Below are 17713 nucleotides of genomic sequence, written 5' to 3'. Positions count from 1 at the left end.
CCATCTTCTTAATAAACAATTTTACAACAAACCATTACTATAACCCATTTATAGAGAGTATGGGTATTGTATATACTACTGACCCTAAGCCCGTAATCAGAAAAATCTATTTGCAGGAAAGTTTAATATGATGTTTATTAATGCTGCCTTTATGTAACATCAGCTACAACAGCTCTTACATTATATTAACCAAATATTATAGTTATAAAATCCTACACAACAATTGTCACAAATGGCCAGAACACAACCTACAGGCCAGAGCAAAGCAACGGCGAAACAACTGGGTCCAAGCACCATAACCAGCCTGTGGAGCTTACATGTAAGCTGATTATTACTACTAGCACCCAGGTTTACACCCCAGAATACTGACAGCAATGTAATTAATTAAAGAACAGATTGCATGCTCACTGAAACCAATTCTTTCAAACAAATACTTATCCAACATGTACATCATTGAAATGAAATTTAGCATTCCATGCAAAACCCCTCTGCCATTCTCATGGCAATCTGACGACCTTGTCAGGAACAGTTAAGTGGTGGCACCACAACCCACAAGTAACCAAGATGGAGAGGGTGTTCAGAGGTCAATTCACATTTGGAAAACAAAATGAAGACAAATAGAAGATGGCAGGCATGTGCGAGCAGCTATCAGCTCGCTCAAAACATTGGGTAAGCCATAAGATTCAGCCCGCAATCCAAAATAATGAATTGCCTGCCACACCCACCCAAATACAGAAAACCATGTTTCAATTATGCATTTGTTACATTTTTTTAAATATATGTCTTTTTAATTTCCACCAAAAGTTACAGGATAATCTTTCTTCAAAAAGAATATTTCCTGCAATTCACAAAAAAGTAATTACAGCATCTCTTACCAGATATTAATGAACAATAATAGCCTTTAAAACACACTTACACTTTACTGGAATACAATTAAAATAGTATTTCTTTTCTCAAACATATACAAAAATGCCAACCGAAACCCAACTTCAAAGAAAACAAATAAATTATTGTGCTCATAAAAACAAGGGTGATTCATACACTTACCCTCCACTAAAACAATTAATATAACATGTACAAACAAAACAATAGATAAACATAACCTGTAAAGTACATGCACACAACCACCAAGATAAGTGTAATTCCTCCACCTCCATGAAACATAAATGCAAAGAATGACCTTACAAAACAAAAATTCAGCCCCTAGCTAACACAACAGATATGAAAAACATATCTTACAATGTCAATGTGGTCCCAATGAAAACATTTCAAAAAATGAATTTCACAAAAACTGTTCCATTGTAGAGTCCTTACCAATCTCATAAGAAATCTGACAAGTCACATTCCAAATTATCAATTATCAAAAAAAACTAGTCTTTGTAGCAATAATTGACAGCACATTTAAAGTAAAAGAAAACGATTTATACTAGCCTTAACCAAAACTAAAAACAAAACTAAGAAGCATGTGCAATATTAATGTAGATAACTTCTGCAATTTTTGTGAGGGTGAGCGGTATCACGCTATCAGTATAGAACCGTAGTAGAATCAAGAAGCCTACAACCAAGAGCAAACCAATCCAATTGCAATAGATACTCATGGTAGAGGCTATCAGAGAGTAGCAGGAACTATTATGAAAAAGAAAACTTTAATCCAAAAATGTCCCAAAACAAATAGTGAACCAAATTCTTCTCATGCCCAGACGCTAGGTCCAGTCTACAATCTGAAATGTGTGCAGTCGCTCATATGTTTATAACTTCTAAAATGATACATAAAAGGAAAAAACTAAAGTAGAGTAAAACATTTACAGACCATGCACTCCTGTACAGTGCATATTCACAACAGATTACGTGGACTTTCTTTGAGCTATATTTACGCAGCATCCTGTAAAAGTACCTTTCATCCTATAAACATATTAGCAACACACAATCCTACAAAGTGCACTCTTGTGCATAAACTGTACAGTGCTTAAGATCCAGCTTTAGAAATACAAAAATTAAATGAAACTCTCCTAACCGGCACAGTACAAGAAGTCCCACACCAAATAAATAACATACAAAATAATATTTTTGTATTGAAGATGAAAACACACCCTATTCACAAACTAGCAACCAACAGTTTCTAACCACACAAATAAGAAAGAAAAAGAAACGTTTCAAACTACCTCTGCTGAAATCCCAAAGTATGTGTCTGCTGCTGTTTAACCTTTTACAAGCAAAGTACAAAAAATAACACACATGTGCCACAAAACTGAAGACAATAAACAATAATAATAATAATACATTTTGATTGGCCTTATAACAAACAGCAGAAAATAAATATGATATAACAGATTCCTTATTATTATGCATTAATTGTGATTTTAAACTCAATGCCAACCAAATGCAATCTCAAGCTAACATTAAAAACTTACAAATATTCCCACTTCCAAATGCTCTGCAACAGCACACCCGATACAGTACACCCATTCCAAACTATAATACAATCACAATCCAAGACTCCCAAAATACCTTCATCAGTATTACTTAAATGCATTCTTGGCAAGATAGTATATTTACTGTTAGACCTCAAAGAAAACATTGAAATTCTAGGAGTAGGATGACTAGTAAATTAATAATCAATTGTATTGATAAATGGCGTACCAACAAAAGACAGAAAAATGTGTCTAAAACAAGTTGGCTTAAACAAAGTAAAGAGGTACTTATATCTCAAGGAGCAGAATAAACACTACAAAGCCATACACAGTATCGTTCTCTCAGAATGTACTCTGAAGAGCCAACATACCATAACAACCAGTGCTGGCACTGGGCTGGAACTTCTCAGAACTGGGATACGGCAAAACATGTCTCCCCATATATCTAATACAGGAAAATCTATTTAAACTCTACATTTATTTTAGAAATTGTGCATTTCTTTAAGCTATATTGTGGGGTGGGATTTGAACCGTGGTTGCTATGATCAGGTGAAAGACACTTCCCCACAAGACCACTTGACGGTCTGAGCAGGAATCCTCGGAAATCCCTTGCTAATATTGCACTGTACAGGAAATATTGAAGAATATTTTAATATGTTTAACATGTGTGTACATGCTATACTTTGCTGTCAAAGTTATAAGAAATGGGGCTATTTTCTTTGTGTTCATGATTGATCTTCTCATGGGCTGAGAGACAAATGTTTATCGGTGGTGTGTAATATACTGCTGGACTTCCCCTTCTCCGTGCCCGGTGGGATCCCCCAGTAAAACAAAAAGCAATTTTCAGCACAGATCACAACATTTACTTAATTTTCCATATTCTGTTTGAAAGGGAACTAGCAACTCTATGCTACAGAGTTACTCATACACTAAGAGCTGCAACCCACTTTATCAATGTGTCACCTTGTGAACTACTTCAAAAGATAAATGAGGAGGCCACCAGGGGGCGCGGGCAGGATGGACGCCTGAACGTCGAGCTCCGCACCCAGCCCCGGGTGAACTGCGATTTACCGGCGGAACGAGGGTCCCATGCACTACGCGACCCCCACCAAAAGACGTTGGAGCCTGTAGCCCCCACCTGGACCCAACTCTGGTCCCGATCCGACGCTCCTGTGCGGAGTTACACGGACCGAGGCGGCATCAGCTGCCCCTCCCCCACGACCTGGCGCGGAGCAACGCACGAAGCAGCGCGAGCCGCGCCGCCCACGAATAGGCCCGAGAGGGAGGGCGCACGGCGCTTACTCCCCTGGACATCTTCCACGGCCCACCGCTTGACCCAGGGCCCCGACCCGAGGAAAGCCGTCCGCTCGCCCAGGGAGCACACACCGGGGCGGCCCTCTGCGCCCAGGCGCTCCGCGCCCGGCGCTTCTAATACCCGAAGCCCGGCCCGACCTGGAGAGGACCATCCGCCGGTCCTGGGAGCTACGGTACTGCAAGGGGGCCGACGCGGGAGCACGCCCCCCCACCATCACAACACTCGCCGAGATGGCCCGCGGTGCTCGGGGGCCCCACGCCTAACGAGACACACCCGGTCACAGGGAGGCCCAAGTCCACCAGCCCCCTCCACGGCCTCAGAACTCGACCTGTTGAGGGCCACCCGCTCACCCGTGGAGCAACGACGGGGCCGGAATAAGGGCACCAAGGACACCAAGGACTGCGTGGAATACACCGACAGCGTTGTAAGACCTTGGGGACCCCCCAGTTGACTTGCCGGGAACCCTCCACTAAAGGACCAACTCAACCACCCCTTCCCGGCTCCCCAGTCGACGAAAAGGCGGCGCCCGCTGATAAGTGGCCGGCACGAACCTTCCATGCACTGGAAAGAAAACCTGCAGAAATACCAGTTCGTTGCCAAAGAAAGTGCCATGGCCACCGGTAGCCCCACTCCCCCACCCCCAGACCTGGGGGCTATCCAGAACAACATCCAAACGATTCTGGAGGAGATACGAGGGATGAGGACAGACATGGGGGCCAAACTGGCCGACCTCACCACCAAAGTCACCACCCTAGAAGACCGCGTGGAGGGTGTCGAAAATAATCAACTCTCAGTAACACTCCTCGAAACCCAAATGGACATGAGACTCCGAGACATGGAAAGGCGTGAAGAAGAGCTTCGGCTTAAGGTTGATGACATGGAGAACAGGGAGAGGAGGAACAACCTCCGAATCTTTGGCCTGGTGGAATCCGAGGGCGAATCCACACAAGGTCTCGAAGGCAAAGTGCACGACATCGTGAGGATCGCCCTGGGAACAGAGGGCGTGGGGACGATCAACTTCGACAGGGTGCACCGAGCAGGGGGGGGAGGCAGAGGCCCACGCTCGGTCCTGGTTCGGCTGCACTACTACAGGGACAAGGTCAGAATCCTGGAGAAGGCGAGACATCTTGGCATCATACAGTACGGCGACTCGAAGGTATCCATCTTTCAAGATCTATCGGCCCTAACCCTGTCAATGAGGAGGAAATGTGGCACACTTACAAGATGGTTGCAGGGAAAAGGGGTTCGATATCGGTGGGGGCACCCCTTCTACCTGGAGTTTGAGTGGCTAGGTGAGAAACACCACCTGGTGTCGGAGGAAGACATACGGAGAGCCACAGAGGATCTGGTGAGCGACCAGGCGAGCCACTCGGGCGCCCAGGAGGGAGGACCACGGGACCCCCCCAGGGGCCCCGACAGACTAGGAAATCACAGCGGGAAATCTAAGGTCAAGGGGGCCCGAAAGTTTCGGAAAACCAGACACCCGTCGACGAACCTGGAAGACCACCCAAATTCATGATAATAGCGTTCGAATGGAGGTGGAGAAAATCACGAGGTGAGAGATGATTCGAGGTGCGGGCGATGGAGGCCCTGGGCCCACGAACTGCCTTGAATGGATGCCGCGGCGGCGCTGTGTTTAGCCCGCTGGACTATGGGACGGCAGAGCGTTTTGTTAAAAAGTTAACTGTTTATTTGTGCTGCCCCATGTCTGAGGTTCGGGTTATGGGTTGGTGGCCGGGGGGGGGGCTCCGGGTCCTAGAATTCTATCCCGGCCATGTCTACCGAAGGCCTGCAGGGGCCGACCTGAATCAAGTTTGCGATCTGGGACTCTCCAAACACACGAAAACCCCGGGGCTGGGGTTAGAGTCCTTGGTGGTTCGCTGACCAACCCCAACATATGTTGGGGAAAGTGGACGGACGCCTTATGTTTCAAGGGAGGGGCGGGGGGAGGGAGGGCACAGGGAGGGGGGTTTGGAATAAGGGGGAAGGGGGTAGGAGGGACAACGGGGCAGTTAGAGGGGTTCAGGGGGAAATTCAGTTCAAACCACGGGAATACGCTTGGCAATGGGCTCTAAAATTCAATCACCACGAGGGGTTCAAAATGCACGCCCGGAATGATGACAATGATTGAAGGGAAGGTGGGCACGTTGAATGTCAAGGGTCTAAACTCTCAAAATAAAAGGTCCCTCACGGGTAATATGTTCCGTAAACAACACCTGACGGTCCTATTCCTACAGGAAACACATTACAAGCGTGGGAGAGAGTCCAGAATCAAGGGGAAAGATATCGGCAGCAATTACTGGGCTTCACATCCGACCTCCAAGAAGGAGGGGGTGGGCATTCTCCTGGGAAGGGCTCTCCAACTCACGGGGGTGGAAACCAAGAGAGGATTTGGGGGTCGATTCCTAGGCGTTAAGGGGCTTTGCGAGGGGCAACGAGTCACTTTTGCCACTGTATACGCACCCAACTCGGGTCAAGTAGAGTTCCTCACACGGATCTTTGGCGTCATGGATGAATGGGCTGAGGGGGCCATGATTCTCGGGGGGGATTTTAATCTCATAGCCGACCCCCAACTGGATTGGTGGTCCGCTAGAGGTGGGACACCCAAGGGGATCACTAAGGACAACCTGGCTTTGCAAAACCTCCTGAGGGATCACTATTGGGTAGACGTTTGGCGCAAGGCGTACCCGGCCCAGGGTGGTTACACATTCTTTTCTCCCCCACACTGCACCTACACCAGAATTGACCTTCTGCTGGCCTCAGAGGAGGGGGATGGGGCGGTAACCCAACCAAAGGTCGAGACCATAACGTGGTCGGACCACGAACTACTTGTAGCTAACTGGTCCCTGCCCATCGCCCCGAGATCGGCTCGATGGCGGTGTAACGACACGCTCCTTAGGGATCCAGTATTCCGTGATTTCATGAAACAAGAAATGCTGGCCTACTTCGAGATAAACGACACCGGGGAGACAGACATGTCCACGGTATGGGAAGCGGGGAAAGCCACCTTCAGAGGTCTCCTCATAGCGGAGGGCTCGAGGCGTAAAAGGGAAAGGGGCCTGATCGAGAGCAGACTCCGAGCGGAGTTACAGATCCTGCGGGCCAGACTGGGCGTCCCGGGGGTGGACCGGAGGGCACTATTGGACGAGATGCAGGGCAAAAGACAGGAGCTCCACACGGTTGTCATAGGTGAGGTGGTTAAGAGGATGCGATATACCAGACAGAGATACTATGAACAGGGCGACAGGGTAGGCACTCTACTGGCACAGAGGTCGAGGGGGTGTAGAGCGGAGAGAGGGATTACCCAGCTAGCCGACGAGGAAGGCAGAATTCATGGGAACCGGCAGGAAGTGACGGAATGTTTTGCCGATTACTACAGCAAACTCTATTCCAGGAAAGTGGGTGAATCACAGGAGGATATTGCCTCCTACCTGGCAGAACATCCCCTCCCCAAACTGACCGACCAAGACTTAGAGGCCCTCGAAGGGGAAATCCTAGAGGAGGAGGTGGAGGGAGCCATTAAGAGACTGAAGGCCGGAAAAGCTCCAGGCCTTGACGGCTACACAGCGGATTTTTATAAACAGACCCAATCCACCCTAGTGAAGCCCCTGACTAAATTGTTTAATCAAATTAGGGGCAACGACACAATCCCACCGACTTTCTTACAGGCCCTCATCACTGTCATACCCAAACCTGGTAAGGACCGGGCGGTCTGTGGGTCCTACAGACCCATCTCACTTCTCAACGTAGACGCCAAGATTTTTGCTAGGATCCTGGCCTCCAGACTGGAAAACTCCCTCCCACGCCTGATACATCCAGACCAGGCGGGATTCGTCCTTAATAGACAGGGTTCCGATAATCTAAGGAAAACACTTCATATACTAGCCACAACCGAGGCCAGAAACGAAGGCACACTCCTACTGGCTCTCGACGCGGAGAAGGCCTTTGACAGGGTCAGTTGGGCTTTCATGAGGGAGGTTCTCATGTCGGTGGGGATGGGGCCAAGGTGGTTGGGATGGATATCCGCGCTCTACTCCTCCCCTTCGGCCAGAGTAGTGGCAAATGGGATTGAATCTAGAGAATTCCCCCTTGAACGTGGTACGAGGCAGGGATGCCCCCTGTCCCCGTTAATCTACGCATTGGTGATGGAACCGTGGGCAATCTCGATCCGCAATGACATGGCCATCAGTGGTGTGCAGATGGGGGATATGCACTGCAAAATCTGCCTCTTTGCGGACGACGCCCTGCTCTACGTTACCAGACCGTCCCATACAATCCCTCGGCTACTGCAGGGCCTCACAAGGTATGGAGAACTATCGGGGTACAAAGTCAACCTGGACAAATCGGTGGCATTTATGGGAGGGAACCTGCCGGACACAGAGGTGGCCTTTGTGGAGGGCCTCCCCTTCAAGCGGAACGATGAGGGGTTCCGTTACTTGGGAGTCCAAATCACACGTAACCTTGAAGACCTGTATGGGGCCAACTTCCCCCCCCTCTGGTCAGCAATCAGGAGAGACATAGAAAGGTGGGCGGGAACGGGTCTCTCATGGATGGCACGCCTTAATCTCATAAAAATGGTGATTCTCCCAAAATTCCTGTTTCTCTTCCAAATGCTCCCGGTGCAGGTCCCTAAGGCCTTTTTTGATGAAACAAAACGAATCCTCCTTAGATTCCTCTGGCAGGGCAAAAAACACAGGATTTCGTTTGAGGTATTGACTAGGACCAAGGAGGATGGGGGGGTGGGCTACCCCGACCTCGAGACATACTATAGGGCATCCCAGTTGAGGATCCTGGTTGATCACTTCACACCGGGAACGAAAAAACAGTGGGTAGCCATGGATAATAGGCCCCTGGCGCCCGTCACACTAGAGGAATGGCTCTGGGTCCCAAGGAGTACGATCCCTAGAACCGTCTTGAACCACCCGATCCTGAAAGTATTGTGGTCTCTATGGAAAGAGGGAGGTTATTACAGATGGCTCACGACATGGCCCTCCCCCTTGAGCTGTATATGGGCCCCCCCTTTCCTGGCCAAAATAGCGGAACCAGCAGCTTACCAGACGTGGTTAGAGGCGGGCCTTAGTAGGACCGGCCAATTGTGGGTGGGGGGCTCCTTCCTCCCCCTAAAGGACCTCGAGGAAGCCCTGGGAATAGGTACGCTTTCCCCGTTTCGTTATCTTCAGCTCAAGGGGGTCCTCACCGAGCCATCTTGGGGCGATACCCTCAGGAGGGAACTCACAGACTTTGAAAAGCTCCTTTTGACCGCAAAGGGTTCCAAGGGGATAATCTCTCGCCTATACAAGCTCTTTCAATTCTCTATCCCCCGAGACCCACCACCGGCACGCACGCAATGGGGTAGGGACCTAGGCGAGGAAATCGATGACGAGAGATGGACAGAGATGTGTAGACGGGCTAATCGGTCCACATCCTCCCTCCAGTATCGCCATCAGGCCCTCAAGATACTACACAGATGGCACTACCCCCCGCAAAGGATAGCTAGAATGCGGCCAGGATATGACCCACACTGTTGGAAATGCAAGACAGAAAGAGGTGACTATATCCACATGTGGTGGGGATGCCCAGTGGTTCAGAAATACTGGGACAAGGTGCGGGCCTGGATTAAAGGGGTGGATGGGATCGAACGGGCTTCCTGTCCTTGGCTCCTCCTTTTCGGGATTAGCAACGGGGAGGACCGGGATAGCACTCAAGACCACATGCTCCAGGTGATGCTGGTAGCAGCTAGATGCTGCCTGGCACAGAAATGGAAACACCCGAAAATGCCAGGGGAAAAAACCTGGGTGACCAAAGTAAGAGCCATCTACGACATGGAGTTCCTCACACACCTGCTTGATGAGTCCAAGTCCAACATCGAGGAAATCTGGCTCCCCTTTTTTGACAAATACGGCCGAGTGGTCTAGGACCTGGTTGTGAACCGAACCCGTTTGATCAGCATGACTTTGACGTGCCACACGCACAATGCACTGACGCCTCCATCACTAAGAGAGCCCGTTGCGCAAGTAACTACCTATGCTATGAACGCTCGAACTGAAGGGGGGTGGGGGGAGGGAAAAGGAGGGAGGGGTAAGGGGTGTGTTGCGTTTGGTTTTTTCTATATGTTAACTTACATTAATAAATGCAATGTAATAATGTAATCACGTAATGCACAAAGGAAACCTTATAAAATCGATTTTCAAAAAAAAAAGATAAATGACAGATATGAAATGTTAGAATCAGGTATTACAAATCTCTTTGCAATATCCTTTCTCCCCGTTTCCCCCGTTCACCCCTGCCGATGTTTCTAGACAAGTCTGATCGTTGAAAGTCTTGTCAAAGCAGGTTCTCCTCAGCTCATCCAGAACCCTCAAGGACCACATCGACACCCTTGATCCAGCATTGGCCGATTTCTGCAATCACTCCTTTGGAACTTCCCCTCCCCCTCAAGCACTCTTTTGTGCACCCCCTTCTAAAGAAGCCCTTGGCCGATCCCTCCTTTCCAGCTAACTATCGCCCAATCTCCATAACTGGGCTAACTCTTGAAAAGCCGGCCATCTACCAACTTAATCTACATACTGAATCTGTTGGTTGCCTCCATGACCACCATTCTGGCTTCAGAGCTGCCAGAAGCACGGAAACTGCTCATTGTCGTTGATCTATCCTCTGCTTTTGTCACAGTCAACCATGCCATCCTGCTCAATCAACTCCAGGACAACCTTGGTATTACTGATCAGGCCCTGGCCTGGTTTACCTCCTTTCTCACCGACCCACCCTCTCAGGTCCAACTGGGTTCTTTCCTCTCTTCTCTCTCTCTACTTGTGCTGTTGCACAGGAGTCTAACCTTTCTCCCTGGCTCTTCAACCACTACCTGGCACCTCTTGCCCATCGCATTGCTACTTTCTGCTCCAATTTTCTATATTATGCAGATGACACTCAGCTCTTTTTCAGGCTCCCCTCAGCCACCTCTGCTTCTTCTCTCATACCAGACTGGCTGGCCGCAATTCAGGAATGGTGTGCTGCCAAAGATCTCTGCCTTAATGCCAGTAAAACTGAGATCCTCCACATTGGGACACCCGCTCCCTCCTTTCCTCTCTCTCTCTGGCTAACCACTCTGGGCCCTCTTCCTGCTCCTTCCTGTGAGGCTAAGAACCTTAGTGTCATCTTCGACTCCACCCTCTCCTTCTGTCCTCACATCTCTGACATCTATAGGAAGTCAAACTATCAGCTGCACCTCCACCGAGGTATTCTTCCTTTTCTCACTTTCCCCCAGAAGCTCACTGTCTCCAGAACTCTGGTGCTCTCTAGGCTGGACTATTGCAACAGACTCTTTCTAAATGTTCCTGCCTCTACTCTTCGACCTTTACAACTTATCCAGAACAGGACTGCAAGACTTGTCCTTGGCCTCAAGCCCAGGGATCGTATCTCTCTAGCTCTGAAATCTCTTCACTGGCTCCCCGTGGCTGCAAGGATCAACTTCAAGATCCTCTACATTCTCCACAAAGCTTTTTGGGACCTGGGACCGCTCTACCTCCAACTCTCTCTTCCAAAACATCTTCCTTCTCAAGCTCTCCGCTAATCACCTTCAACTCTCTGAGGGACAGACGCTTCTCCAAGCAGAGAGTTGGGGGCAGATCTATCTCCTCGGGTGGGGCCTCCCTCTGGAACAGCCTCCCTGCCTCTCTCATACTTGAGCAGAACCACCTCTGGTTCTGGAAGCAACTCAAGACCTTCCTTTCCGGTTACGCTTTCTCTCTTCCTCTCCCCTGCTGATGCTCTTGACTGCTCCATGCACTAGTCACCTGGTCACCCTCTGAACTCGGGCCCATGCTCCTGCATGTTCAGTTGCCCTTGCACTGCCTCCGGGCTCCCCAGCACTTAAGGGTCTGTATCTGCAGCCATACAGTCCCTTCATCTTTTGTCCTTCCTTTTTTTCTCCTCCTTGTCTTGTCGCACCTAGAAACACTTGTGTACAGGTGTGTTATAAATGCCACATCATATCATATCATACGGTTTCCTTTTAGATGTCTGGTTTATTTGAGAGCAAAAAAGAAATGCCTTGGAGGCAGTTTGGCATAAGGTTAAGGAATTTGTCAGGTCCTATCCAACGTCTCAAGCTTCTGGCAAGTCAGGTGGTGCCGCAAAGGCCCCCTTAATTCCACTACCCGCGGTTGGGTGGCCTTTTGAGAAAATAGGCATAGACATTTTGGGTCCTTAAAATCCTCAAACCAGTTTAGGGAACAGATACATCTTGGTGGTTGTAGACCAAGCCACAGGGTACCATGAGGCTGTCCGTCTGAGGAGCATCTAAACCCCTGTGGTTGAGAAAGCTCTAATTGGGATATTCTCCTATGTTGGATTCCCCAGAGAAGTCATTTCTGACAGAGGATCAAACTTCATATCAGCGTATATGAAGGCTATGTGGGAAGAGTGGGAAGTCACCTACCGGTTCTCTAAATCCTTCCATTCACAAAAAAATGTGCTTGTTGCGCAGTTCAACAAGACACTGGAAGGCATGATAGGTGGCTTGGAAGAGCACCTGAGGAGAAAACGGGATATTCCACTGCCATGCTTTCTGTTCGCCTACAGGGAGGTGCCACAGAATGGAGTAGGATTTAGCCCCTTTGGGCTTCTGTTTGGACACCCTGTATGAGGTCCCTTCAGTCTAGTGAAAGCGGAATGGGTGGGCAACCCTACATTCCCTACGTGAGATGTGGTGGACTTTGTACTTGGCCTTCAGTCTAGAATGGCAAAGGTTATGGAACAGTCGACGAGAAACCTAAAGGCCAGTCAGGAGCAGCAGATGAAGTACTGGCATGACCAGAAGGCCACAGTGACAGTCTATTCTCCAGGCCTATGGGTGTGGATAATGGAGCCTTTCAAACCCAGTGCCCTTCAGGACAAGTGGACTGGGTCTTACTGTGTGCTGGAAAAAGTCAGTGAGGTGAATTATCTCATTGATGTGAAAGGACCTAAACAGATGCACAGAGTTTTCACATCAACCGGCTGTGCTTACTTGGTCATGGCATTAGTGACTGATGGAAAGACTGAGGAGACCATTCCCCTCCCAGACCTCCTGCACACTGAAGTCACAGATGAGTCTGTTGAAGGTGTCAGCCTTGCAACGGACCTGTCAGAACAGCAACTGACAGACTGTCGCCAGCTTTGGAACAGTTTGCCAGTCTGTTTTCACGGACTCCGTGTCAAGAAGATTGGTGCACCCATGATTTGGACACTGGAGACAGTAAGCCGGTGAAGAGTAGGATTTACAGGATGTCCGAGAAGGTAAGTGGCATCATAAAGGAGGATGTTTCCAAGATGCTGTCCCTCGGAGTGACAGAGCCATCCCACAGCTCCTGGGCTAGCCCAGTGGCACTGGTCCCTAAAAAGACCAGTCGTGGGAAGCCTGGAGTCTGCTTTTGTGTGGACTATAGGGGGCTCAATTCTGTCATGAAGACAGAACGCTCACCCCATACCTCAGGCTGATGAGCTCTTTGACAAGCTCGGCGCTGCCAAGTACATGAGTACCTACGACTTCACAGCAGGTATTGGCAGGTCAGCTTGACAGATGGAGCAAGAGTGAGGTCTGTATTCTAAACCCCAAAAGGACATAATCAGTTCACTATGATGCCCTACAGATTGAAGAATTCCCCTGCCACTTTTCAGTGGATGGTTCACCAGGTTTTGTCTCGGCTGGAAAACCTCAGTGTCGCCTATTTGGAGGACATTGCTGTTTTCAGCCACACCTAGGAGAATCACATCTCCGACCTTAAACAAGTGCTTCAGGTGCTGCAGAATATAGGTCTGACTGTGAAGGCCACAAAGTGCCAGAAAGTGAAGGGCAAAGTGACTTACCTAGGCAACCTGGTCGATTGAGGTAAGAACCAATCTCTCAAAGCAAAGATACAGGCTGTGAAGGGTTGGGACATCCCCAACACACAGACGCGGGTGAGAGCCTTTCTAGGTCTCACCGGGTACTACCAGTCCTTCATCAAGGGGTATGGGACCATTGCCATGCCCCTGAATGATGTAACTTACAAGAAAATGCCAAAGAAGGTAACTTGGACCCCCACCTGTTAAACCTCCTTTTAAGATTTAACGGATGGGTTGTTCAGGGCCCCAGTTCTGAAAGTGCCAGACTATGGTCAGGAGTTCATTATCCAGACAGACGCCTATGATTTTGGGATTGGAGCAGTGTTAGCTCAGCTGAACTCTCAAGGGGTAGAGCAACTTACATTAGCAGGGAACTGACAAAAAGGGAAAGGAACTGGGCTGTCATTGAAAAAGAGGTTTACACAGTCATGTGGGCCATAAAGAAGCTGAAACCCCACATATTTGGGGCGCTCTTTACGATCCAGACAGACCACCGGCCTCTTCGATGATTAATGGCAATGCAAGAGTAGAACCCTAAGCTTCTGTGTTGGGCCACAGTCCTACAGGGATTAGATATGGACATCCAGCACAAGCCATGTAAATGCAGTTGGCCTCAGCCGGTACTTTCACCTTGATGACGAACCAGACCCTTAGTAGGGTCCTGGTTCACATGTTGAGTCTGGGGGGCATGTAAGGAATTTGACCACTGCACGCTGGGCGTGCGCTTGCCTGGGTTTTTTTGAAATTTTAAAAGATATTTTATGATGGTAGATGAACCTCTGGAGAGTTTGTGGGGATAATCTGCGCACATTTTCCTATGCTGATTGCTCGACATACACATAGACCTGTGTACTCTGGTTGGACACAGACTACAGGTGCCATTCCCCCCGGTCATATTTAGTTGGGATATGACAGCCAAGAGTACATCAAGGCATCTCAGAAGGGGGAGGGCAAAACCTTCCTCCTGCCATGGCCAGCCTAATTAACTAATAAAGGGTTCATGGATCCGCCCTTTCCCTTTGTTTAAGTTTAGGTTCTGCTGCTGGTGGCAGCTTGACATACTAATCAAAGTTTAATTCAAACATGTCCTCATGGGGCCTGGCCGCAGAGGCTAAACAAAGGAGACAGGAAACCCCAGCACCCCTTTCTTATTGTTACACCACCACCATGGCAATAATACTCATGAGGTAAAGATGAGACTGATATTATTCTCTTGTTCTGTCTTGAACCCAATAAACTGTGGTCTCCTGAATACAGGGTGAACTTTTTCTCTAGACACCTCCCTATATGATTGACTCTACCGACAGGACAGAAATTAGAACAAAATAGCAGTTCTTCCACCTGGTATACGCCAAGCTGTAAAGAAGAAAGGAAATATTTAGTACTAGGAAATGATGGTGAAATGTTAACCTAGTAAAGGTAGTATGACTATCCTGATAGCAATTAGGCTTAATCCTCTATCCTATTGTTTGGTAAAACTGCTCTGTCTTCACTCTCTCTGATGGAAAAGGAGGATGGAATTCACACAACAGAAGAGGGAAGAAAGGCCAGCCAGTACAAAGAATATCCAGGGAAACGAAGAGAATAAAACAACAAACGGAAAGGTTGGTAAGGACCTACCCCGAACGGCATGAGGACGCTCTAACGACTCTTCAGAAACACTAGAACACTGCAGAGCGTATCTTTTTGGAATCAATCCTCAAGTTCTGTTCTACAGGAATCCAAGTTTCAAAAGAAAATAAAGGTGATGTCTATTTAAACCCGAGGCCAAGAATAATCCATATCAATCCAGTAAAACGGTCCGAGGTCAGTTCCAAGTTGGCTGGAAATAGAATTCCACGTGGTAAACAGTGTTTGATTGCCACGGGACGGCAAGGTATGTAAAGTCTGTTTGCCGTGGGACGGCAAGGCGAGAAAGGGTTCTGCAGGGTTAATGGTGTTCGTTTGCCGCAGGACGGCAAGGAAGGAAAGATCTGTTTGCCGTGGAACTGCGAGGTGAGGAAGTTCCGTTTACTGCGGGATGGCAAGGTGAGGAAGTTCTGTTTACCGCGGCACGGCAAGGAAGGGAAATGGGGGAAGGAAAATTCAATTGCAAGAACAGCAGTCATGCAAAGAACTAGAAAAGCATCTGATCAGAAGGAACGAACAGCGTGAAGGCAGCGGCATCAGCTTCGATGAGAATCACTGATACCTGGAAGCGTTCCTCATTTATGGAATCTGGAAGTTCCTCAGGCTGGCGTCGGCTCCTCGCTTTGGGTAACCATGGCAACCACAGTGTTTAACCGTCACGAGGGAGCAGCTGCAGATGGTTTATTTCCAGTACGTTGCCATAGGCACCACGGCAACCGCCACCTCCGCCACAATGATAAGGAAGCCGAAGCCATCTGCCATGCAAGCTGTCTTTTGCATGGCATACTGTGACACATATACACTGTGGCCACCTGAAGCCAGCTCCTGCCCTAAAGTATCAATGAATGTGAGCTGTCATCTCTGGGATTATGTGTTTACAGTATGCAGTCCCCGCAGGGTGTCCCCATTCAGAAGGTGGTTTGCATGAGAATGTGGTTTGAAGGAGACAGAAAATCTGTCCTCGTTACAGCTTCAAGGGAGACCTGCCACTTTAATCAGAAACCACAGAGAGCTTGATTAACAAGAGAAACCCTTTGATCCACAACAGACAGGAAGATGGGTGGGACTTAGTATTACATGTTTTCACCCCTTTACCTTTTCTGTTGCAAAGAACTGTGGTTATGACGTGGGGCATCCAGGAGATTGTTGGAGGGGACCCAGGATTAGTTCATTAAGGTAGACCTAGCCTACACCAATCACTATGGCCCGTTTGGCTTTAAAAGTGGGCTGAGCCCCTCTTTTGGGAAAATCATCTGAAGACTGTGCAAGGAGTAGCAAGAAGAACTCAGCATTGGACCCTTGCTGAAGGTAGAGTCTGCCTTACAGCTTCCACCAGTGAAGGAGGGCCATGATTTCCAAAGAGGGAAGCAGGATCCCTCTCCTAAACATCTCCCAGGGAACACAGGGAGATACTGAATCCAGAGGACCCTTCAGCAGCTCCAGAACCAGTACCCAGCTGTCACGCAGCGTGCCCTGCTAGGCTCTGCAGCAAGCTCCCTAGGTGGGAAGTGCCAGAGAGTTTCTGAGCCAAACTAAGGACAAGGCAGCTGCCTGCAACACTCTCCTCAGCTTTGGGCCGTCTGCCTTAAAGGACGATACAAGTCCAGTGAAGAAGCTAGAAGGAGTGCATAGACAAGCATCTACCGACGGCCACCTTTAAGGACATTTTCGAGCCAGTCGAGCCCTTCAAGCTGCAACCGACTGCACCGCTGACTGTTGTTATGCCGCAGTCGCTCACACCGTCCGAGATCACTCGACCAGTGCTTCAGACCCGCTGACCAGCACTAAGACAAGGATTCCTGGCCCTGCAGGCCAGCCTGCAGCCGTCCATCCAGCCTTGCTTGCTGAACTGCCTGCCTCTTGATACCTGCAGCTGTCTCCTGTCTTGAACTCTGTCGCATAAGCTGCAAAGCACCCTGAAACTGTCTTCACACTGTCGAGCACCAATAACTTGTACAAGCACAAGGTGCATTGTGGTTCTGTCCCCCTGGTCCATCTCTGAAGGCCCCCAGTGACATTTTACGACCCATTGCTCCCTTTGTGTTAAAACCAAGTATCCTTGAACTATTGTGATCAATTACTTTAGCGAATACCCTCCTGTCAGTATCCAGAGTGCATAATTTTTCCTTCTTGGAACTGTCCTCTGCATTCCTATACAAGGTTGGTTGTATTTTGTAGTGTATTATCTGTTGTGATAATAATAAAGTAGATATTTGTATACAACCTTGACTAGGCAGTCCCTTTTATCATTGGGTAAGAATTGTATTTTCACTGTGTTGGAACTAATCAATGATCCACGACTGTGCAGAGATAAGCCTGCCGTTCTGTCCATGTTACCAAAATTGGACTAGGAGGTTTATAATCTGCTTGTGTTCCCAATCTGCTTGGATCCCTTCTGGTGTACTAGAGGTGTGGGGCTGATTGATGGTTTAGAAACCGATATTCATCTCAGGACCACTGGTGCCCTGGAAGTTGATTCATCAAAATCATCATCAAA

This window comes from Ambystoma mexicanum, chromosome 2p (assembly GCF_040938575.1).
Source record: "Ambystoma mexicanum isolate Mex_15411 chromosome 2p, UKY_AmexF1_1, whole genome shotgun sequence".
Taxonomy (NCBI): Eukaryota; Metazoa; Chordata; class Amphibia; order Caudata; family Ambystomatidae; genus Ambystoma; species Ambystoma mexicanum.
Note: the sequence above shows the minus strand (reverse complement) of the source record.